Here is a 26,822-nt window from a genome sequence, read left to right on the forward strand (position 1 = left end):
CATTGAGAAGGAACAGCTTAGACCTAATAGGTAGGAAATATGACAGAAGAAAAAGACATCTTTTATCCACTTGCTGTCGGACTGAAACCTGAAACATGCTCCTGAAAGGCTGGCTTAGAGGCTCTTTTTTTTCAAAGAGCTTAGCACTTCTCATTCCTTTCTTTCCAAGCCTATGTGGATGGGGAGGTATCTCCTACTTGCCCTGTACATACAGCAACTTAGCAGATGAGGGTTCACTCAAGAAATGGCTTCAATTCTCTATCTTTGGCACAACTCAAATTCCCATCTCTTGGAGAAGTTCTACAGGGAAATATTTTGACAGTTATTGTGTTATGTCTGCACATCCCCGTCTCCTCTTCTGACTTTTCTCCAGTTGCCTCCTGCTCACGCAAACTACTGCAAACTACTCTGGTGTCTGTTGTTGGAAGACAAGGACAGAAAGTGGTGAGGGCTGGCTGCACTCCATCAAGTTTGGGCTCTGCCCCTCCAGAGAAAAGTGTCCTGAGGAAAGGTTCAGACTGTTGAATTACTTTATTGGCAGTACACAAACAACCCTCTTGCCCCTTTTAAAAGAGCATCTCTATTCTCTTCTCTCACAACAGTTATTTCTTTTACCACCAGTTAAAATACAGAACCAATTGTTAAAGTATCTTCTAAAACCATCTTTCCTTTCTCCCAGAAGGATACAGACCTGTTAATTCACATAGAGGATCCCTCTCTCTCTCACCTCCTGTTGTATGATCCATTAATATAAGTATTTTCCTTTACAAGGATACAGCTTCAGAAGGGGAAGATCAGACCATAGACTGCTACATGTTTCAGACTCTATGGAGAGAAGTGTGGAACAGCATCCGGTAGAGGCAGGGATTGAAAGAATCTGAGTGTTCTGCTTACTTCAGATTTTCTGTAAAAGAGAGGAAATCATCATTAACATCTCCTTCTTCAGCTACATCTTAAAAGAAAGCAGCAGTACTATTGTAATCTCTGGAGAGTTCAATCTATGTTCACAAGTTATTCTGTGACACTGATAATAAAATCCATAACATTCAAATTTATATTTTATGTCCAAAGTCCAGCAAAAGAGAATGAAAGTTCACTACAATCATGTTGAATGTATGGCACCAAAGCTATAAAAGAATGAAAATACGTTGTAGTGTTATAGAGCTAATGTTAAATCTGTCAGATAGGTCAGGATGAGAAACAGTTCTCTTCATTCATACTGATACCAAGTGACAGCTTGTGCATAGCTTCTACATTCAGAAATGGTCACAGTGATTGTCTATTCAGACATCTTGTTTATTGCGGGACAGACAATTCTTCCAAGTTTAATGTTTTATTTTAATTTTATTTTTTGTTTCTTCCTTTCTCAATCTTTTCTACTTCTGATACACAGCAAGGCCTAGAACCCAAAGGTTTAAACTAAAGAGTAATTTTTAAGAATATTCAAGTCTAGAAAAAAATACAGCACAACTGGACACAAGACACATTGGCATAGTAAGAAAGGAACTTGTTCATATTATAGTTGCTGAAGACACCCTCAAAATTTTGAGGCATTGATCTAAAGCAAAACAGTTCAAAAATTGGTGTATTTTCACCCTATCCTTTGAAAAGGAACTTGAAAGATGTAACCCATTGTGACACCTCCTTATTTGAGATGGCTGTGCCTTAAGCTTGGAGACAGTAAGCAATGAAAGTTGCTCTCTTCTATGATGACTATAAAATCTTACATTTGCATATACAAGCAAATTAATCTGTGTTCTGGGAATGACTTAAAGAAAATGAAATCAATCATGTTTATAAGCATCTTGTGACCTTTACCTATTTCCCTGGAAGAAAAATAAAATGAAGACAATTGTACCTTAGTTTCCACAGTGTTGTCTGGGTGTTTGATCAGAATCTGACTGGGAAATGATACCGACAGCAAGATAACAAGAAAACCCATTTATCACTGTGACAGGTGCTTGGTTTTATATGAGTTTAAATTACCAGTGATGGAATAGGGTTGTCTTTCTCCCATCTCAACCTCATAACCAATGTTTAGACTCAACTAAAATTTCCATTTCATAGTAATCAAGTTACATGGAGTCAAATTGTTATTCATGAATTCAAGGAGGTTACGACTTGAGATTCATTAATGCAATGCTGTCAGCAACAGCAAGCAGGTCCATGGCCTAGAAGAGTGTGGTAATTGGTAAATCTGAAAGCTGGGTGGTTAATGGCTGTTTATTAGCCTCTAATATGTTCTGTATTATTTAGACTTACAAGATTTGACACTAGATATTTCTACTGAGTCACAACACTCTGGCAACTCACCTTTCTTGCATGTTGGTGGACATGTGCCAGAGTTTAACTGTGCTGTAGAGGAAAAGAAATACAGCTCACCACTCCTTACACCTCTACTACCATGCAGTGTGATCTTCCCCATTTGAACACACAGTGACCTAAAGGACACTACAGCCCTGAAAGATGGGGCATCATTTATAGACAAGAATATATTAGGCAGTGCCAGTTCTCTCATTTCTGTGTGTGTATTGAGTAACTTCAATGTCTTTTGGCCTATAGCAGAATTAGATGTTTATTTATTTTATTTTTTATTTTTTTTCGGCAAAAATCTACTCACTTGACAAAAACAAAACAAAATAAAACAAAAACACATATTTATAATTTCTCTGTAACTTATAGTTTTCCCTGTCAACTAGACTTATAATATATAGAGAAACTTGGAGTTTTCTCTATCTCTTCTGATTTACTTTTGAAGTACAAAATTTTAGAAGGTGTGAGTCTATAATATAAGTATCCGTTTTCACATCTCACTTTGATTGTTGATGTGAAAGTCTACAAGAGCAAGTCATATTCACAGCATGACACTCAGCTAAGGAGAGAGACATGCATAAGGCTAGACAGGATTCAGCTGAGCCATCAGGTCTATCACAGGCTGTCAAAGTCCCAGCAGCAGTTGCTATCTTGAGTAATTCCCTCCATTAACGTAGCTCTGTGTTTATCTATGTTTACATGGGCAGGTTTCTCATCATTCAGTACAAGACCCACTATCATAACTCCAAAAATGAGTGTTTTTATTCTGATTTCCATCCTGAATTCATTTATACACACTTCTTTGTCCACCTTGTCCTTTATTTCATATCCTTCGTGCAGGGTCCATCTCCTGAGGAATTTACAGAAAGAAGTCATAGTCTTGAGCTTATTAGGTGAAAAAAGCCAAAATCTTTCATTCTTCTACATGAGAAGGTTTCCAGTTCCTCAGCTGTTCTCTGTATACGTTTCCATTTGAATTAATTCTTCTTTAGTACAGATGAACAGAAATATATAGGGAATAAAAATAAGTACTGTACAGGCTTTACACAGGATTGCTAAGGCTTTGTTCTTTCTATTTCAAATACTTTGCCTATGATATGTTAATGCCATATTTGCTTCTTTCTATAGGTATTACATAGTCATACCAAGCTTGATCAAAACACTCAGGTCATTTTCCTTCCCTCCTAGTGCTAAATATTGACAGTGCTCAATATTTTGTATTAGTTCTGGCATGCATGACCTTCTGTTTCCATTACTCCAGGACCTCAAGGTCACTCAGCAAATTCTCTTTAGTACTTGGATCCTCCTTCTTTATTGGCATCCTTTCTACCTTTGAAATGTTAACACGTTTCAAAAGCATTATTTACCCTGTTAGTCATAACGACTAGTGCAATAGAAAGTATTAAACAAGATGGGAGTTTGAGGATATCAGCTCACCTCAGCCTAATATTTTTCCTTCCTTGCATTCCAGTTTCTTATGCACCTTACAGTCCTTTTAATATTTTTATTTTTTTTTCATCTTAATTAATGATTTCACTTACAGTAAGATATGACAAAGCTTCAGTGAAGTCTAGCTAGATTAGATCTAGGGAAATTAAGACTGACAGGAAGTTTTTCATGGTGTAGTTCTATTGAGATATTTTTCACCAAAAATGCACAGAAATATTCAAAATGAAACCTAAAGCAACCAGAAACTCCCTGTTTTTTATGCTTTACAGCATACGCTGGATTCTTGCCTAGTTTCTCAAAAGGCTGCATATATGCATCAGTGCCAAGGTTTTCATAAAATTCACAGCATTGCAAAGTTTTTAGAAAAAAAAAAAAAAAGAAGTAAAACCAGTCAGTTCCAACTCAATTTGCCTTTCATTTGGAGTAAGGGTTATTCAGATGGGAACGCGAGTCACAGCTCTACGAGTACATGTCCTGAGCCAGCGTTAATTGAAGGTCTTTAAAGGAAACTTTGTAGTGTTAAACTTGTACAAAGCTCAGAAGTCTAACTATGAGAAAATTAGTTTCCATGTGTACTATAAACCCAACTGCTCTTTATGAAATGTATGTAACAAAGGTGTTATGCATATAAATTTTGTTATGCATATAAACATTTCAAAAACATGATCACATCTTGGATATATGAACTGAGATTGAGCCTATGAAAAGACACTGAAATCTTATTGAGAGGGGGTGGTTTTGCTCTTAAATTGCATACCATCAAACGAACAACAACAATAAAATAAACAATCTAGGCTTGATAGGTTTCATATTGTGATGCAGTGTCATGCATATTAATCACCATAACGAAACTTATTCCAAATAATTCACATGCTGCATAAACAGCTTTGTAAAGTGATGCATTTAATTTTTTTTGGCAAGAACACACTGTTCAAATCTGTGACAATTAGAGCAAAAACTGTGTCTTTGTACCATTTTCTTTGTACTGACTAATTTTCTTCTATCCAAATAATAGGTTTAATAGAATCTAAAGATAGACCCTGAGGAAATTCATTCTTTTTTTCTCAGTAAGCAATGGACTTAGTGCTAGACAATGGAAGAGTGCTAGACTATCGCAAAAAGCTGCCACACATGATGGGCTGTTGAGCCCTTCCAAAATTATCACAGCAGCTTCTATTCATCCATGCACATTGGTGTTATAGACAATGAAAGTGACACAGTTGCTTTCCTTATTAGCATCATTATATGATCTGTAACATTATTAGCAGTAAGACTGCAAATACAGAAGGCACGCTGCTAATGCAATCAGCATAAGACAAACACTGAAAAATTGTCAATAATCTGCAATTTGCATAAAAACAGACACTTAAAATCACAGCCAGAGCAAAGAGCTCAAAGGTAAACACAGGAGTTTTTCAGGAAAAACACAAGAAATTGTACAAAACAATTGGAAAAGAAAGATGCTTTTCAGAGTTTTTTTCTGCAGCGTGTGACCCTTGTTAATGAGACTCATTAGGATTATTGTTGTCATTCATACTGCAATTGCTTCAAGTAGCCACAATCAAGAACCAGAATCCTGCTGAGGTAAACAGTTTATACAAGTGTAAAACACTGTGTTTGCCCCAAATAGATGATGAGCTAATCATTAAATCCAGTGAGACAAATACTTAAGTGGCTTGTTGAAGGGCAATTGATTGTAACATATGCCTAAAGTTAGTCTGCACTAAACGGTCTTTCTCTTATTGGGTATTTTGTTTATTTATTTTATTTATTTTCCTCACCTAAACTCTCTTTTGGATTATAAATGTTTATGGAAGGCATCTCCTCTTATTGAATTATACAAAGTATCTAGAAAAATGGGACCTCATTCATGGCTGGATATTTTAGGGATTTCTATAATACAAATAGCAAGGCTGCAGCTGTGATTGGTTTATTCAAGTTATTTAGACCAAATAGATATTTAAACCAAAATGCCTATAAAAGCCAGGTCTTTACCTTTTGATTTTGAACCCATTGATTCCTCTGGATCATAAGAAAGCTATGAAAACTTCAATTTCCAACAAAAGTTTCATTATATCTGACAACTTAGCGTGTGCCTCTGAATCCTAAGCTTGAACTATGGCAAATCTGAGGCCAAGGAAAACATAACTGTTCTTTGTCTTCATTCCTGACTTACTAGGCCCCTCTAGGCCAAGTCTAGCTCTGTTCCAAGAGGAGACCTGTGTTTGTTTCATTGCTTCAGGACACTCTTATGCCCAGATCTCTCCTGACCCCATTCAAACATGATAAGTCCTTGTAATTGTAGCAGTGCGACACCAGACTCCATGAGTCTTGCCAATACTCAGTTACTCCAAGGTCCACTTTGCATGAATGGTGATGCTTGCTTTCTATTCCTACCAGGCAAAGGATCCACCATATGCCCAGATCCACGAAAGTGTTCAGATCATGAATCAATATACAATAGACCTGGATAACTCCATGCTTTTTGCCTTCTTGTTCCTTTCTTGTCATAAATTGCTGCAACCTTCAGGTATTTGCAGTGTTTCTAAACTAGTGGTTTTAATCACAGTGTAATCGTTTAAAGATAAATGCTTACATAGTTTATATGTTTGAATATACCTATGTCTTCATCAGGAGAAAAGTTTTTAAGGATACGATGACTCTTTGTTAACTGCAGTCAGGGGTGGGTTAATTTTAATGAGAAATCTCAAGCACTGAAGGTCTCTGCAATTTGCCGTAGTACTTGTTCCTCAGGGGAACTGATTCTGAACTAAACTTCAAAAAATTCATCATAAAAATATTACCATAAAACAGGATAAGATACACAAATCCCTCTTCAAGAAAATAAATAAAACATCAGGTTTTATCGCTCTTCTCTAATTAACATGGCAACCTTTCTATTCCTTCCTGGAGCCTCCAGGGCAAATGATGTCAGGTGGTGTCATGATGCAAACACCCCAGTGAAAAAGGGAGGCAGCTGGTGTGTTCAAAGAGGGAGTTATTTCCTAGCAATGTAGACTGCTCTGGAACTCATCTCACACCTTTTGCAAATAGATAACTTACACATGCTGACAATATGTCATGTTTGGAGAAATTATAGTATGTATAGTATGCAAATTTTATAGAGTCACCACGCATTTTGATTTCTTCCCATTTGCAGAAATGGAAGATATACAAGAACGTAAAGTGAAACACAGAGGACTGGATAGCCACAGGCAGTGAAAACCTTCATAAGTAAATGAAGTACTCATGTGACAGAGGAAGACACTCACATCTGTTGTTCTTATAATAGGGCTAAGAAGGTTAGAAAGAGTTTACTTTCCTCTTATCTCCCATTCCGACAAATCCACACCTGCGAAGCTCAAGAAATAGTTGTCATGGTAAACATGTAGATGACTATATCACCTGTATTATAAGAAAGGTGGGGTCAAAATAACTTCTTTGGACCTTAAAATCTTTGACTACTTAGTCTACATCTTCAAGTAGTAGAGAATAACTAATACTGTGAGCTGTCTTGATAAATACGAATCTTTCATCCACTTCCTAACTAAATGGCTGAAGTCTGTCTTCAAGCTTCTCCTCAAGGACAATTTAGACAGACTGATTTTTTTTTCCTTTTGAACAAAACCTACAGAGGATAGCAACGTGACAAATGATCCTCAATGCATTTTGACAGCAGAAAAGCTTTGGTGATCATTTCTTCAGCTAGGCTTAAGTAGGGATCCGATCCAAAGGTTAATGCACTAGGAGCCTTTCCCCAGAGTTCAATTGTCTCCAGTTCATAGGAATTGTCCTTAACTACTCTTGAATTCTTTGCCAAGACAGTGGACAGAGTATCACAGGATCATAGAATCATTTAGGTTGGAAAAGATCCTTAAGATCATCAAGTCGAACCATTCACCTAACACTACCAAGCCCACCACTAAACCATGTCCCTAAGTGCCACATCTGCAAGTCCCTTAAATACCTCCAGGGATTGCAACTATACCACTTCCCTGGGCAGCCTGTACCAACGCCTAACTACCTTTTCCATGAAGAAATTCTTCTTGATACCCCCTTCCAGGGGAGGTCTAAACCTCCCCTGGAAGAATTTGAGGGTATTTCTTCATATATATAGAAAACAGTCCAGCGCCCATGGTCCATATCTTCTGATAAGACTTAAAGCTTTCAAAATCTGCCTAAGCAAGAGCATATATAGATTGAAAATCTTGATGTACTTGTACAGAGCAGTGATAACAATACTTGTGTAGTATTCCCACATTGATAACAGTATTTTGAGGAGAAGGGCTGCTGGTGACACAAGTCAGACCACAGCTGAGGAGTATAGTACATTGAATAAAACTGCTCAAAGGAGATCAAACTGCAGAATATAAAGGTTCTTCTCTGTTGGACCAGCAGTGACAGGGCTATGTTAGCATGGGAACACTCTAACAGGTGATAGCTGAGGCCGTCTAGTTCAGAAAACCAGAAAACCCCTGCTGACATGTCCAGAGTGACCCAGAGAAAGCAAATAGTGAGGATAGACTGATGTCAGGTCTGGCTTTAGAGGCATGTTCATACAGCCTACAGTGATTTGTGTTGATGGAGTGTCACGAGTATGGAAAGTGAGTGCCTCTTACTAGTTTATGGCCTTGTTAGCTTTGTAGCCATAACAAGAGGCAAGAGGTTATATTAATAGACAACACATGACAAAAAAAAAAAAGATAACCTACAGTGCAAATAATTGAGTGCTCATGGGTGAATCCAATACAAAATGTAATGCATTAATGTCTTTACGGATGACATGTAAAACAGTTTATCCTATTACAATGGCAATCCCAGAGATTTTCATGTCATCCATTTACCATCATGGAGTACCTTAGTAGAGCATCTTGGCAAATGTTTAATTTAGAAAACAGTACTTAAGAGTGTAGTATGATTTGTCTCACAGATTAAAGGAACATGGATTAAAATCAGGCTTGGTACAGGATCTGTGCTTCCCTCCAATTTCATCAGAATTGTCAGAGTCTGTATGAAAGGGTGATTTTCAGGAAAAAACAACAGCAGCAGCAAACAGCAAGTCATGTTAGCATTCTGACTTTGATGGACTATTTAAGGAACATATGTTCCTGACTGCCAAAATGCTTGTTTCAAATGACCTGAAGTATTCTACGTAAATTCAGTTACATGGCACAGACGGTAGAAGTGTGAATACTCTTTTTTCTCTCCAAAGAAAGCAGCTCTGGAACAGATTGTAAGTGACACTGGAACTTAATTCACATCCAAAGAGTTCTAGTTTTCTGTAAGATATAACATCATACATGTCACATCAGCTCGTTGCCATCCTGTCACAATGCAAACAAATTACTGTCTGATCTAATGAAGAATTAGCAAACCAATTGTAATATCAGCCTAATAAACAGCAGTTTATATCTACAACCAGCTGCAAGTGTCCCAGAGAGGAAAAGAAAAAACAGAAGATTCCAGTTATTTGAGTATTAAATGGTGAACTGTGAACCACCCTTCTCATCCTAAAAATGCAAGAGCTGGGAAGTTTTTTCTTCTTCAAGCTTTTACTACAATATCAGTAATGCATAGTCCCTTCACATAATTGTATAGAAACTTAGCAATGTAGCCTATGTGCAAAAGATGTTTTTCTATGTAGTCAAGCAGACTATCATAAACTAGCTATTAAGAACTGTATTTGCAGGGTACATTCCTTAAGATCTGGACATGATTACTTTGAAGACTGATCTACAAATGGACTGTCAAATGAAACAAACCAAATGAGAGAACAGTTCTGTTTTTCACCATCTGACCAACACCCAAAACCAACCAAACAACAACAAAAAACAACATCAAAAAACAAAAAAACATACAATGGGCTAGCTTTTGTTATGAAATTGATCTATTAAATGGATCTATTAAATATGTCATATCTATAAATATGCCAACAAATAGATAAACTGTCTACTCAGCCAGCCCATTTCTACTATGAATGACCCTGAGGGGCAAGAAGTTGTTGCTCATACAGTCACAACAGAGAATTTCAGTACTTTTCCAGCTACTGTGTGATGCCTTGGAGACATTTTTCAGAGACTGAAATTTTGATAACATTTGTAAGCCCTTTTACTCTGAAGAAAAGGAACATGCACAGCACAAAATTGGTTGTTGTCCTTTCCAATAGTTGGATTGTCTTGTATTGCAGGTGACGATCTACAGAAATAGCCCCTTTGCATTTATACTTAGTTAACATTCATGGCTGCTTGAAACTTAGCCAAAATAATGTTCTCCTACCATTTTCTTGATGTTAGTCAGAGCAAAGAGCGATAAGAAAGAAAATGTAAAGTCTTTACCTTTTAAACCAAGTTATTCACCAAGAAAAAATTAAAGAATATAGAAAATAGCAAGAAATGACTTTTTTTTCTCCCTCATTGCTCTAAAAACAGGAAGAAGCATCCTTGACTTTATTATTATTATTATTATTATTATTATTATTATTATGTTTTGTTTTTGCAATGTAAGAATAATTTGGAACATCCAGTTAAGACTTCTTTGTCAATTGCACCACAGATCTAAAGACACAATGACTGAAAACAAAAAGATATTAGATAATTAGTAAATTAGGTCTACTATGCATTTATTCCCAGGAATTGTAACTTAACAAATAACAATTTCAGTGAGGTTCCAACAGCATCAGAAAACTGCAACATCATTGCAAATACAACAAAGAGCATCCTGGCATAAAACAACAATAACAGAAAATAAGAAATCAATGGGTTTTTAGAAGGATGATAGAAGAGCCAGTGAAATAATTTAGACAGAATAATATAAGACACATTAAAATAGCCTTATTGATGCATGTCTAGGTGCCAATACTGTCATTTAAGGTGTACCTATCTTTAAGCATTTTGATTCTGATCAATATGCTCTGCTTGCTATAAAAGAGATTAAACCCCGGTGATATATGACTACTTTTTTTAATCCATGTTCAATATAATCGCTGATCCACCATTTTCAATCAGCGTTTCCAAGGATGTGTTAGAGGTCCCTATTTAATCATTAGTCAGCTTCAGAAAGGCCAAAGAGAACAGTCAATAAATACTTGTAAATAAATACTCTGGAGGCTGGGCTAGAGTTATCTTTAATTTCCCACTGGGAAAATGGATTGTCTACACCTCATCCTGGAATGAGAGATAGAAGTGTGTCAGCCATCCAGATGTTTGTGAATAAATCAAGCAAATGCAGACTGTATGCAGATGTCTTCATAGCACCAGGAGGTAGGCCTGGCTGCCAAAAAAAAACATGGTTAAAATCCTTTCTGGGATGAAAAATGGATGCTGTGGACCTGGCAGCTGCAGGTTGCAACCAACAAAATGTTCTTACGTCCAATTTCTGATCTCGGATCATGCATTCACCATCATATGGAAACTAAATAAGGCCATCTAGTTTTGAAGGACAATATGTTGTTGCTTTAATAAGAGAGCTACACACCAACTAATTGCTTGCTATACTAATTTGTACTTCTTCTCATTGTTCATCACAGCGGTTTCTAAGGTTCTTCACTCAATGCAAATCAAATACATTTGCGAACTCCTTAGGCTATTCATGCACACATAACCAAACAAAACCCTGCTGCTATCGCACAGAACAACAAGCATCCTTATATGCTTCTCGTCCCTGAAAATATCTGGTGGAACAAGCGTGCCTTGTATGAAATCAAAGCGGAGCTACTGCTTGTGTTGTTATTTAAATATTTATCAAGAACCGTGTGTGCATCTGGTGTGGTAGAAAACAAAAGTACACAAGGTCCTTGCCACAGGGAATGTACGCTCGCAGTACATGTGGTGTGTGACTGTGGATAGCAATTGTTTTGCTCACTAACTCTAATGCCTTATATGACACTCAGATGTTGAATGCACTGAGCTTTCCAGTACTAGCAATGCTAGAGAAGCTATAGATAGATTCATAGAGAACTCTTCTTTCCACATTAGCATTTTATTTGCTGAATGCTTTATGTCACTGAAACCTAGGGCTGGTATGAGACTGAATAAGCACAGCTGACAGCTAAAGTATGCTAGAGTATGTGTGTTAGCCTTTTAACAGGCTCAAACAGCCCTTTCCAGGTGTAAATTAGCCTTACATTTAACCTAAAGGTCACAGGATACTCTCTGTAGGGCACTGCGCTGTGCCAGCCGAAGCCATACCCCCGGCTGGGGTGGGTGCACCATCACCTGCTGGGCAGAGCCTGGCGGCACAGTCAGGATCAGCAGCCTGCATGAGCCTCTTTGCTGGCACACATGCGATGCTGGCAAGCGATTCAAGAGCTGTAATGGATTGCAGCGGATCAAACTCTGAATCTTTTTTTTTTTTTTTTCTCCCCCACTGCACTGGTTGGTAACATACTCAAAGCTGGGAATTCTATCTTTTATGTAGTACTGACGTAGGTAGCAATCACAGGCAAAGCTTATATGCCCAAGTGGCTGTGGATAATACACCTAACACACGTGACCCTTAAATAAGCAGCCTGGGTTTAACTGCTGCTTATCTCTGAGATTTCCCAGTGGCATCCTTGTACCAAAAGCAAGGTGTTATCAGCACTTACTAGAGACCATACCAATATGTCACATCTCTGCAAGGATCACAGGAGCCTGAAAAGAGTTTGAAGTAAAGATGATAGTGCCATCATTTCTGTTTCATGTAGAAACTGTTGTGTTTTTGACTGCCCTTTCTCTTAGGATGCAGCACATAAATGGTTGTGGGTTAGTTTTGGAACTGACCCAGTGTGATTTAAGACGAGTAACTGAAGGAGGTTTCTCCAAAGGCCTGTCTCACCCAGTAATCCTGTTTGGGTTGTAGATGGTAATAGGTACTGGTACTGGTAGATGTAATCACACAATAGACTCACTGCAGAATAAATAATAATGATGAAAACTAGCAATCATACATCCCACCTCCAGAGACTGGGGAGGCAAAAAAAAAAAAAAAAAAAAAAAAAAAATGGCAGCATGTTTCAGAGAAAGTTTACACAAAATACACAAAAGCAAAGATTTCAAGGTCAGTCACAACAGTGCTGTTCATAATAAAATGGATTTAAAAATTCACTTCTAAAATGAGGATATATTTTACACTGGAATTTGGCCTCCAGTAGAGCTGAAAGGATCATCCTGCAAGGTCAGTATTTCTGTTTCCCATGCCTGCAGTCAATAAAGGAGATAACTATGGTATTTTGAAATTCTCCTGTTATTACTTTGCTTAAGTCACACATTTTATTTTCATTTGGTTGCTTGGTCTCTGATAAATCCCACCTTCTCTCACATACAAAATACCCTCCTAAGGAATTTTTTAGTACCTTAGTGACAGGTCCCAGAGCACTATGAGTTGGATAGAATTTATTATACTTAGCACAAACAGCAATTTTGGCAGCATCTGTCACAGCAGTACAAGTGATATCTTGTTATGAAAAAATATGCAGAGTGAAGAAAGTAGGGACTTTCAGTGTGATGCTTCCCAAGGGAAATGGCCTGCCTGACCAAATTTTGGCTCATTTGTCTATGGTGATTCTTAGCTGTTGAGTTGCCAGGTTTAGGAAATCTGAAGTGAGAGCATGTCACTGCTGGGCTGAACTCCTGGTAGGTGTAAATCAGATTTCAACCTCTGAAATGTCGTATCAAGAAACAGAACTTTCTTTCTCAGAGACCTAACTCCCATAAGCAGGTGCTTTTACTTAGATAAGCAAATTAATTAAAAATGCATTTCTTATTTCTTCTTGAATATAAAGTAAAACTTGAACCTGACGTGAACATGAGGCTATGCCACAGAGAGAGATGTACCATTAAAAAGGCTAATGTAAAAGTATTCTAGATAACAGTCTGATAGTTTATATGTTAATAAAACTAAATTATTATGAAAATTAGCTATGCAGATTAACCATTTTTATAGACTGAGGTGTAAGCTGATCATTTCCTCCATAGTACACGCTAAATAACTCTGTCTAGCAATTTCTACATCAAAGCTATGATTCTGATTTAACCTACTTTTCAAAAGGTTTCCAGTCTTTGATTTCCAAGGATGGAGAATTCATCATATCCCTAGATGAATTACTCCAACAATTAAAATACATTGTGTCTAAAATGGGTGTCCTGTCCTCGGGATTCAATTGTCTTCAACTTCCTTCCATCACATACTGTTTTCTGATAAAAAACATCTGTCTACTTTCAGAAATCTTTTTGTCTTGTATTTGTTGACATTATTTGAATCATATCCTAATCCTTTCCATGTCTACAAATCCAAGAATAGCTGTCCTGAGTCTCCTGTTCACATCAGGTTTGCTTTACATGGAAGACTTTTGCAGGCTATTTCTGAACCTTTCCACTCCAGTATTACAGATAAATAACTCACAAAAAAAATCACCCTCCTTCTCCTCAACAAAATTGAAGCATGCACCAAAACCTTTTTAGCCCACTGGACCCTGACAAACTTTGACGCTATAAACACATTGGCTAGGTATCAGATCACACCCACATGGAGAGTTTGCTTCCAAGCAGTCAGTATTACATTTCTGAAGCAGTGCTTGGTGATATATATACTGCCCTCTGAAGACTTGTAACATTAATAAATTGAAATGGAAAAATGGCTGCTTCTTCATCTTTGTCCCTTTGGTATTCCTTTTTCATTTTTTTTATGACAGATACTTGCTCCTGTTCAACATTACATTTAGTACATTCTTTGACCTCTGTGCTGAATTAATACCTAGTAGCGGATCTGTAAAAACAATCCTATTTCCAATTATGGTTTTAGAGACTTTCCTCAGCAGTGAGACAGTGCTGGGGACTCTACTGTGAGACCAGGACCCTCATTTTCAAGGCAGTATCAAACGGCAATCCCGGCTGAGAGCCTGTGAATGCTCAGGGAATTCCCTTCACAAAAAAAAAAAAAAAAGGAAGTGAAATATATGATTTTTGCCCATCCCTGTGTTTTAATACTGTCAGCAGATGTGTACACATGCAAAAGGAAAGAAAGAAATGCCAAAAACATAGAAATACTTAAGTTTAAATACAATATTTACCATCAGGATGGTCTTGTTCATTACCAGGGCTTAATTAACCTACTTAGAGAAACACTCTATAATATGCTTGAAGACTCATTAACTACATTTATGCTTAACTTTGAATTTTTGCCAAAAGCCAAGATGAAATGTTTTGCTTAAAAAGAATGGATTTAAACTGATGCCTAACTGACTTGTCAATTAGGGTATAGCTTCAGATCAATGAAGATCCTAACTTTACCTAACTTACTATTGGTTTCAAATTTGTGCTTTGGAGGATCTGAGCCAAAGGTCTGTGTAAAACATTAAAAACATGAATTCAGAATAAATCATATGCACGGTAGTTCTAAAATATCTAGTAATATGTAAGATACTGACGAAAATAAAATTAATTTTGCTATCTTGTTACTGTGATAATTTTATGCATTAAACACAGTACATTCCTGTTAGGAAACATTAGTTATTGTAATATTTTTGAGCCTGCATAATGCAAGAGTTTGGGAAAAAATAGGCACGGTAGCTTCAAGATAATAGTTTCAAGAGCTTTTTTTTTTTTTTCTTTTTTTCTTTTTCTTTCTTCCTTAAAGAGGATTAATCTTACTTTGTCTGGTACTTAGTAGCCAAAGACAATAATGTGTATGAAATTAAATTGGAATTACTTTACAATTTTAAAAGAATGTTTGGGGCATAAAGTTATAAAACAAGGTCAACAGCCTGCGCTGAACAGCAATACGACCAAATCCACAACCCACTACCAAAAAAGCTCAGCAACACAAGGGTCATGAAAGTTTGCAGGAGGAATACTTAATAAAAGGAGATATGTACAAATAGGTAAATATCACTTTGAGTTAATAAGGATTCAGATCACTTGCAATATACAAGCTCTCGTGGAACTGAGTATAGTAGATGAACATGAGAATCATAAATGAGAAGTGCTTAAAATTGAAGGGGTTTGGTAAGCGGTAAATAATTCATGTTCAAAAGGACAATATCTTCCAAGTCATCAGATATAACCAATTTCATTTTGAGGATAAGAAAATAACATAAAAGAAGGACTAGCTTTATGTAACCTTCCCCTGCCAAATGCTTGTCTAACTCATTATATCCTACATGTCCTTTGGCAATCCCCCACTGAGTCCTGATCTTTTCCAGAAGTCTGAACTGGATGTACTTTGATTCAAAAGTCCATGGCTTCCCAACACATCCACAAATGCACATTTTATTTTCTTTGTCATTTCAGTGACTCTTTCGTATTTTAGGACCACCACAACAATTTCATTGAATTTTCTTCCTCTGAAATAAGAATCTAATTTATTTATTTTTTTCTCTCTCTTTTTATCATGTTTTAATGAACTTTGGGCATTCTTGTCCTCTTCTGGACTCTCCTCACTGCACTCCTAGTTGAAAATGGATGGCTAGGATAAGGAAAAAAAGTATTATTATCCCTATTACCATTGTACTGAGATCCACTGTAATGACGCCTTCCTTCTATGCGGTTCAAGACTGGATTAAAGTAGATTTGAATGGGATAAAGATTTTGGTGCCTCTGTAATGTAGTGACTGTTTCAGGACTTTCCAAAGCAAGTTTAAGTTTTGCAGAATATTTGCCATTCCCCCTTCGGTGCTGACTCCAGATGATTCGATATCTACTGAATTCATTAAAATCTTTTAATTGATTTTGATGGGCTTTCAGAACACTTCCTCCACCCACTCTCCAAGTAGGCAGATGATGGTTGTTGTGAGTGATTAGGGAAGAAGAACTAATGAAACTTTTCTATTTCTGGAATTCTTTCATTTCAAGTATAGGAATTAGTCATCTTTGCACTTTCAAAAGATGAAGACTTTTTGAAATATATTGGTCATTTATACAAACCCTTCTTCCCATTGTAATCACCTCAAACTGCACTATTTATCATATCTACATTGTCTTTTTATGTATAATGTTCACTGCAAAAGTGTAAGAAAACTCTTTGATTCACTGCAAAACTGTAAGAAAACTCTTTGGCCTAAATATAAATACAGAGCAATGTATCTTTCCAAATAACAGAGTGATATGGAGCACACACAACCAAAATTGGTTCATACTTGGCTATGGATGATAACTAGAGAACAGATACAGGAGCTGAAAAGATGAAATTGAAAGCACCAAATGATCACCATTTTTCAGGGAGAGGAAGGAAGGAAGGGAGGGAGGGAGGAAGGGAGGAAAGGAAGAGTGCTTCTAAATTCTAGATACATTTTTTCCTTGTAGTTATCATTAGAAATGTCTTTTTTTTTCTTTGCTAGGAAAAAAAATAAACAGTCTAATCCAGTTTCTAATGACATTAGTGGTGGTCTTTCTGCTTGCTTCTGTGGTACCTGGATTTTCATTTTACCATAAATCCCCATGAAAACATCCAGCGTATATCCTACACATCAGGTAAGCTCTTTAGCTACTATAAATGTGACTCTAATCCAAATTTTGGGACTGACAAGGGGCTCTTAGAAGTCACTGTAAAAGTAAATATCCAAGGAATAAAATTCCTTATTTGCAAAGGGAGTGTCAGACAGCTGGTAATCTGTGTTTGACCTGGCTTGATGAAAGAAAATGCAACCTCAGATAGCAACTGGAATGAGCATCTTGCTGCTCATATATTCTGTCATTAGACATGCAGGTTTCCAGTCACAGATCATCATGATAAGCTAAAAGCAGGTCTTGATCTCGTCTCACTCCTCACCTCTATCATTTTTTATTTATATATTTTTTAAGTCACAGCTAGTCATTCCCATGGCACTGTTTGAAAAAAGAATAGTTGATTTTGGGTATCTTTGAAAACTTTTGGTGCTTTTGTAAACCATGACAATATAATAACTGAAAAAAAAAATAAAATAAAAAAATAAAATAAAAGCTCAATCTTCTGTACAGGGAAACCTCTTCTGTCTCTGCTACCCGCTGAGATATTTGCTGAACAATGACCAAAGGTGCACATGTACCCTGGCTATTGCAATTACCATGGCTACAAAAAGAAAAATATGCAGGGGTAGGGTAGATAATATGATGGTGATGTGTGAACAGAAGAGCTGTTTTTTTTCAGCTGGAATAAATGATTTAAAATAATAAAAACAAAATTCCTTTTATTTCTGTAATTTGTGGCCATGAAGGACCAATGTTTCAGCTTTTGAAAGATTCAAGTAAATTCAATGAAGTACACAACTCTGTCACAGTATTTTCTAAAGCATTTTTTAAACTGTTGATATTAACATTCACAAAGAGGTAAAAACAACACATTACCATTGCACTTAGCTAGGGAAACTGAGGTGTACCATACCAGAGAGTTTGGCATGAGGTCATTAGAATGTTCTTCTAGTTTGTTCTGTCACTCCACCATCCACTAAATTGTACACACATTGTAGTTCTTACTGATAGGCATATTCTTTCCAGATGAATTACTGCATTGTGGACAACTATCACCTTTGCTCACAAACAGAGTAGACTCAGAAATCTATAATATTTTTGTTAGAAAGGTAGTGAGATGCTGATTAAAAACAAAACAAAAACAGCTAAAAACACCCACAAAAAAAAAAAAAAGCCATGGACTTTTGGTTAATACCTCCTTTGCCCAAATGTTAGTTTTTCAGATGGATCTAAAGTTATCAAGATATACAAGTAAAAAATATTTCTCTAAAGCATAATGCAATCAAAACAAACAGGAGGCCAGACTCACAGTCACAAATAAACCTACTTCTCATATTGTTTTTGTTATCTAAAGCACAAACAAGTTAATAAATAAGGCACCATTCTTTTTCTTTTCTAGACTTACAAATCAGCAGAATAAAAAAGAACTAAAGAACAACTGCATACCTATAAACGTATATACCCACATTCCCAAATATACTATCTTGATAACTGTGGAAAACTGTATGACTGTTGTCATACCAAAGAAAAAGAATCAGAATCACTGGGATAAATCCAATGCTAAATACATGTGAGCAGTGAATAGATAAGGGAGAGCTTTAATTAAAAACATTAATAGGATAGATTAGATAATATGGAGTTGTCTCTTTGGTTTCTGTGTTAATGCTGACTGTAGTCAAATGTGAAAACAGACTCTGGATGAAAAGGTATGTGGTCAGGCATGGAGATCTCAGTAGATAAGAAGGTGAAAGCTGTGGAGGAGCACCAAACATTGCATGGCACACTGGAAGGGGCAGGACTGAAAAACCATGCTGGTGTCTTGCCTGGCAGATTTACAGCTTGCATGGGTTGGCACACTGCTATTTTAATGTAATCCTTCTGAAGTAGGAAAAAAATAGTATATTAGTTTATGAAAATTTATACCATACCAAGTAATTGAAATTGCACTATATTGCAGGAGTCCCACATTTATTATTAGGCCAGTGTGGCAGAGATAATGCTGTAGAAAAAGCATCAGTATTTCTTTTTTTGCATGTCACTGTAATGACTAAACAGATCAGATATAACAGCCCACAAATCCGAAGTCAGAAAACACCAGACTACCCAGCTTTTCTCTCTTTAATGCAGATCTGGACTAGAGTGACTCAGCTGTTAGACTTTAAGAGGCACAGACGTGTACAGCTCAGGTTCTTTCAAGCTCTCTTGAAACTTACTCTAAATGTCAGATTTAAATCTATGATACAGTAAAGCCTTGAAGTTAGAAAGTCTGAAAAGTAAAAGGTTTAGGTAGACAGTGAGAGCTTTTTATTTATTTATTTTGAAGTAAATCAATACTCCAAGTTCAACCTCTTTTAGAAAGATATAAATGCAATGGATTAGCTAAAGGTGTTTCTTCTTGATAGCTTCAGTTTTAAAAGTCACAAAGCTGAAAACAGTTTTACTAATGGAAAATAATTGTTTAAAATGTGCAATTCATACGAACATGATTTTGTTTGTTATACTTTAAGAAAGACTGAAATTTACTCTGTACTCACAGAGTAAACACTATGTAATATTGTTTGGTTAGGGTTTAATTTTTTTTTTCTTCTGGATAAAAATATTTTTAATTGCTTTTGTCATTTCTTAAAAACATTTTTATTACAATAATAAAAAACTGAAAACACTAGCATCTAAACATGTAGGACAAACATAGACAATTCTGTGAAAAACCAACTCTGTACACAGCTTATCAGAAAATGTTTAATCATAGCTTTTTGAACAGTATTTTTGTTCCTTAGTATTTCACTCACTGCCTCCTTTATTTCTTTATCTGTTATTTCTAGCATTTATTTTGAGTTTCTGCTCATAAAATTAAAAGAATTTTAGTGGAAACAACTCTGCTCATCTCCAAATTGTACGCACTGAAAAAGGCAGAATCCAATCAACAAGCAAAAAATCTCTTTGGTTAATGAAGAGCCATAATACCATAATGCATAATTCTGCACAGACACCCTCCAAACACTTTGCAATGGGAAATTTAACAGCAAAGAACAGCAGTAATTTGGGAGGAAAACGGAAGAGAAAATTCAGTTAATGCTAGAATACACCCTCCTCCTCTTTTCCTTTCTCTTTCTACCACTCTTCTCCTTGAAGACTTCTATAACAATGAGTCATCTGAAAGTCATTGGAAATGATTGCAAACTTTCATGAATGTGTAATAGTTTCCACTAACTGGGATTGGCCAGCCAGGACCTATCAATTTTGTCAGAAGTTTAGATGAGAATTACAGAATGCTGATTGACTGCTTAGCTACTTTCCTGCTGTTTGTTCAGATGACTTCTTATGCTAACATGCTTCCTACACACAAACTTCATTGACTCCTCAAAGTTTGTTGGACTCAGTCAACATTTCCTAGACTTGGGAAGTCCTATAGTTGCAGAGGTCAAAAGAAAAGACTGACATACTGTAAGGGAGCAAGCTGGAAACATCTCAGTTTTGTCTTTGAGAGTGGAGACTCCTTCATGAAAAGCATATTTTGATGCAGCTCAAATTTCAGATGACTTCTTTGTTCTCACTGCCAGAAAATTTTAACATTTTATACATAGTTGTATTTCACAGCTCTTCCATAACTGCCTCTATAGAAACAAATATGAACTCTGATTATATAAGAGGAAAAGTTGTATAGTTATCACTCTCTCGGGCTTGTTATGTTTGGAAGATTTGTCAGAAAGATGGTACTTATGGCCATACTGCATATTTGCCAAACAAATAGTAGTTGTATCTCAGGTAGTACCCTTTTATAATGACTTTTTCTTATTATCTACTTATTTATTTTGCTTAAAACAAGCACATGTAAATATATACCATTCCAGCCATAAAACTATCCCTCCTCACTTAACAGTACCATCCTTTTTAGTATTATGGGCACCATGCAGTAGTTACATGGCTACCTAACATGGGCAACAGGGAATAATCCAGCCTTTCAGTGACAAATAAATTCCAAGAAAGCAGCAGAACCACTGTTTCACATAAAACAGTTTCATGGAAAAAATAGAGAGGAGAGTGGACCAAGCCTTAAAGATAATGGCAGCAATGGCTTCTTCCAACATGTAAAATCCTCTTTCTATTCAGAGTATTTCCATTTCTATCAGTGACGCCTCACCCGTGAAATGCATTTCAGAATAGTGTTTGAATTCAGTATTATTTCTGTTTGTTCAAACTTGTAATAATCCTATCAGGAATCAATAAATAAAATTTCCAGTTTAGAACTGAAATTTCCATACGTATTAAGTTTTCATTCCTGCCTTTTAGCAGCTAAATACAGAAGTCAAGATATGTGGCTTTTTATTACCACATTCAACCTAAATTTTCTATGTTTATTTATATCCTGTGGTCCTGCAAAAGACAGATATAACAACCTGACTCTCACAAGCTTTTTTGATCCAGCTGCATGAGCCATTAATCATAAAGCTTGTATTGAAGATTGATTACTTGTCAAGGGTGGTGATTTAGAAACAAAGATAGAAACAAACCAAAACAAAATTAAATATATAGAAAGATTTTTTGAACTTGAAACTTGTGTGCCTTTTTGTTATACTGCTAAAAGAAAGATAGGAATGGGCTCAGACCAAAAGACAAAGGGTCCATCAAGGATTTCTAATAACTGAAATCAGAAGTCACAGTGTAACTATGTATTTTTTGCCACAGGTTCATTTTCCCCTGGAACCTGAAGATAAGTCACTTTGCTTAATCGAAACTTATAAAGTTCTTTCAGGTTAAAGACAATCTTTTAATAAGAACAATATATGCAAAAAAAAACAAAACAAAACAAAAAAGTTTCTCCAATGAAAACAAAGTATTAATAACTTGTAATTGGAATAACAATGGTTAACTGATATTTATTTTTTCTTTCTTGAATGAGTGCTACTCTTTTTTTTCATTTTTTTTTTTAAATAAAATATGAGATATCTATCATTCAATGAGATTTCTTTTACTAGAAACAAGAAGACCAGCATTTCTGGCTTTCATAAACCATCTATCACAATATTTGATGTTTTAAGCTCAACAACATTGAATCAAATGAGACTTCTGCCTTCATTTTCCTTCTTCAGATTTTTCAATGTTTTTAAGCAGATTTTATTGCTTGTGCTTTTGGAGAAAAAGACAGAAAATGTGACTTAAGTGCAAAATGAGTACTTTGAAATGATAAAAAATCCATAAAAATGAAACTAGACTTTTATTGCGATTAAAAGAACCATCACACTTTTCTGGTTTCTCATCATTTCTTAGGACTGAGAACTTTAAAATGTTTTGTGGTAGACACCACAGCTTCTCCTTAATATATATTTTTTAAAGAAGCCTCAATATATGTAACAGTACACAGCTGAAACCCAGTATCATATAATATAAACATCTTGAACAATATTTAGCTTAGCTGAGTTTCCAGCCAGTAGAAGAACTGCCTACCGGGGGTACATAAAACTCCCTGTTCACACTGCTGGCTGAGAGCTTTCTGCTGATTGTACGGAAGTATGCAAGTCGCATGTTCGAGTTGCACACCAAGCCCACTGTCAAAGAAAGCTGCCAACCCAACATTGTCACAACACACTTTGGCCTTCTTCATACCTGGGAGGCATTCAGCATATACTTTACACCACTAACTGGCCTCAAGCTTTTATCACAAGTGGTTTTGCATATTTTTTTTTAATTTATTTTTTTTCTTTTATTTTTGTCCACACTGTTCTTGGAAAGAAGCCGCAGGACTTCATGGTAGGAAGAGACCAACGTCCACTGCCCAAAGCAGGGCAGGTCTCCTCTCTGGACCTGAGGGTGAGGATCAGTCCTGGCTTGGGAAGAGGCCACACAAGGAACATAAGCAATGCCCAAGATGGAAGTGGCCTTCTCTTGGGTCAAGCTCATCTTTCTGCTCCCCAATGAGAAGTGGAGAGATGTTAATGTCTTATTCTTTTCAATCTTTTGAAAACTAATATTTTTATTTGGAACCCCCTGACAATTTTAGTCTATTACTGTCTCTTTTTTAATGTTTACTTCTTAAACTGCTGAATTTTTATGCTTTTTAAACATTATTTACTAGCAAACAGATGAAATGACTTAATGCATACAAAATTATGGATTATTATGACTTCAAAGTAGTATTAGAGTGCACTTGAGTGATACATAGATATATACTACTCTTTGATACCTGTGAGATATGTAAAGATTACAAAGGATCTTCCCACCCTCTCCCCTTATCTGGTCCTTAAGAGCCTGGACTTACTGTGACATGGTTCTATCATTTTTTTCTTCTTAATGCTTCAAGATTCAACTCTCATAGATCTCCTTACAAAATCTTAATGGCTTAAGACTTGAAGTCTCTGAGCTCTTTGCACACTTCCAGGGATAGGTAAGATGGGAAGGAATTCAACCTCATTACAGTGTGAAATACTGAATAGGAAAATATTATTTTAAAGCCCATGTTTAATGAAATCACAAATTTACTTAGAATCTCTTCAAACTAATTTAAGTGAGAGATGTCACAAGCTGAAATGTCATTTGCCACACGTTAATGCTGTGCTATTTCTGGAGAAAACAAATTTAGTAAATAGTCTGATTAGAAAGGATTTGTCAGAATGTAAATAAGTGAAGCCAAATAAATGAATTATGTGTTTTAAACACGGACAGTGAGATTTCTCAAGGGCTGGAAGGAAGAATAAAAGGCACGTGGAGAGCAAAAATAGGACAGAGATCTTCCGTGATTGCCAGCTCTGTTTTTGAGCTGGCTCCCATACCAAGAGAAGCATCCTGACAACCTCAATCATGAATCATGCCACATTCAGTGCCAACCGGCACAAAACACTCGGTGTTTTCAGTCCTCTCAAAGTGAGCTTTCGCCAAGCAAAGACAGAATAAATGGTACACTAGAATAGTGTTATTTATTCTTTAGATGTGTGGGATTTATTTATATATTTATTTTTCAGAACAACCTAAGTCTCTGATTTCTACAGAACCAGCCAGCAAATCTCATGAGAACAGTATTAGTGATATCCCAGTAGAAAAGAGCCACCAGGGGAGTTCCATAGCCTGGATTCCCTGGTATCCAAATAAATTTTCTCAGAGAAGGGACTACATCTGAGAATCAGGTTGTGTGAGGACAAATAAGTTTTTGTATCTTCTTGCTTCCATGGATTTTTTAAAAATAAAAACAGATCCACTGTAACTGAACACATTTATTTTCCTAAGCTTTCTGTAAAGAAAAATGATGAAAAAAAAAAGTGAAATGTCCTTAAAAAAAATCCACCAAATTTTCATTTTTGTCTGCTCCTCACATGGGAAAAGAAAATAATCATAGTTTTACCTGGAAATCAGAACCTTTTTCTTTCCTGTTCTGAAGAAGCCAAGATGCTTGTAGCTATTGTAAAAATTACAGTCAAATGAACTGATCAAGTGCTTCCTCTAAGAAGCAAAAAAATTTCACCAACTCCAGCTGGTATAAAATGGCAAAGCTCTTCTGATCACAATGGAAGGAGGTTAAATTATTCCTCTGAAAGGTGGTATGTGGATCTACAGTGGGAAAATTCCTGCCCATATCACTTCTCAGAGAACAGAATTCAGTGAATTCCCAATAGCATATATGATTAATCTTTCATTTTTGCTAATTTGTGGGGAGAATAGAGATCCTCAAATATATTCACTATTTAGAATTCTATATTGATTTCTTTGCTTCAAATATTAAGCCTATGGATGATTATGAGCTATTTGAGCTGGCATTTTGTTCAAAGGGTCGGTGGTATCACATGACTATTTCCACAACTTCTTTGATGGAGTGCTAGCTGAAAATCCTGTTTCCACCAGTACATGCATGGCTTCAAAATTCCCTTTCTGTGATTGTTCATGCCAATCAAACTTGATTGATGAGATGTTAATAGAAGGTGAAATTCCCATTGATTGTACCAGGCTGCTGCATCATTTAAGTCCTTAAGTACTTAAGCCATATTTTCTTTGTAGAAGAAAAAAACAGAGACATGGTCCCTTTTACTAAAGGGTTTAGAATCATCAAATCATATTTTGTCCTTTTCTGAGCTTACATTACACAGAGACATACCCTATGTATATAAAATTATGTATATAGGGATTAGCATGGAGATAGCAAGATTTTTACTCAAAAATTGTGTACAGATTTATTTTTTCGTCACAGCTTTGATCCAGCTATTACATTCATTAAGTTCCTGAATATGCAGTGGTCACAAGATTAAAAAAAAAAAAGACAGCTCTCAGAGCACAGTGACAGTGCTGCCTTTAATTACTTCTGTTAAGCAGGCATGCAGCTCGCCTTGGAGCAAAAGGCAATGCTGCAACACTGTTTAACCTGCCCCTGGGTGAACTGTGGTTTTGTTGTTGCTGTTTCTGTTGTGGAAAGATGAAAGCAAGCCAGAGAATGGCTGGAAGGGAGCTGGTAGTTGGCCTCCTGTGCTGGAAACTGAGGTCTATCACATCAGGTGAATATTGGCTGGATCTTTGGAGGAGGACAAAGCTCCACCATTACGCGTGAATAAAAAACAAATCAACAAACAACCCCCCCAAAATTTGCTGCCACTGGAGGCAGACAGCAACAGGAGCTTCAAAAAGGCTGAAATAAATCATTGTCAACAGGTCCCGACAGACGCTGAAGGGAGCACGCAAGCATGCGCCCCATCACGTCGCCAACCCAGTGCTTGCAGGTCTGCCCAGCAGCAGCCCCACGACCCTCCTGCAGTGCCAGTCCCAGCGGGACAGACCCTGCCTCTGATCCGGCTGCTCGTGCAGGTGCTTTTACACAGCTGGGCACCTTCCTCACTCCCTAGGCAAAATGCGCATCTTCCTATGAGAAATAAATTTACCGCCCCGAAAAAAACTTGTCAGAGGGATATGCTGATTTATTTATGCACGTGAAGGCTGTGAGTACCGGAGGTGAGGCTGGATGAGGATGTATAGCACATCGGCTGGCCGCAGGCTCACGCTGCACACAGAGAGGAACTGGACGAGCTGCTTTGTATTTACTGCCGGGAACAGCGAGCACACAGGACCACAGGAATGCTTGCTCTACATTCACACCCCCACGTACCTCGCATTAACCAGTTCATGCAGCCACATCCTTGGGCTGCTGCGCTGAATATGGAAGCTATTTGCTGTTCTATTTCCTTGCAGAAAGCCCCATCAATGTGCTCTTGCCAAGAGTGTCTTTCTATAGCATAACTGACTCCTGCCTGCCTTGTCGATTGCTCATGCATGTTTATGCCACTAGAAAATTTTAGAAATTGTGTGTAAGATGCTGATGTTCTGTCCACTTGATAGAGGTTGGCTGAGATTTCCCAGATCCTGCCCTCCTGGTGGAGGCAGGGAAGTGACAGATGCGTTTCCCAGCCCTCTGAAACTGTGTGCCCCACGGGACAAGTGGGATTTATTTCTAAATGTTACAGCATACACTGGTGACCATAACGTCCCCTGGTGGGACGCAAGGAAATCTGAGCATCAGGTAACTGGAAGTCACATCACCTTATACTTCACATGAATCTGACCACCAGGGATTTAATGCAATGTGCTCTGATTTTAACAACTACTGGAACACTGATTTGAGACCTCTGTTGTCATTGGCAGGTTGCTCCCAGCTCTGCACACAGCTGT

The 26,822-nt window shown here is 36.9% G+C and overlaps 1 long non-coding RNA gene across 2 annotated transcripts in view; it reads right to left on the bottom strand.

The window, feature by feature from the left end:
* Nucleotides 1-26,822, bottom strand: part of LOC308198433 — a 211,888-nt gene that overhangs the window by 16,419 nt on the left and 168,647 nt on the right. For both annotated transcript variants that reach the window (XR_013953909.1, XR_013953910.1), the window contains one exon: nucleotides 692-904. This is a non-coding gene — a long non-coding RNA (uncharacterized lncRNA). The remainder of the gene's footprint in view (nucleotides 1-691; nucleotides 905-26,822) is intronic.

The sequence above is a fragment of the Anser brachyrhynchus genome (genome assembly GCF_964034855.1).
Source record: "Anser brachyrhynchus genome assembly, chromosome: 7".
Classification (NCBI taxonomy): Eukaryota; Metazoa; Chordata; class Aves; order Anseriformes; family Anatidae; genus Anser; species Anser brachyrhynchus.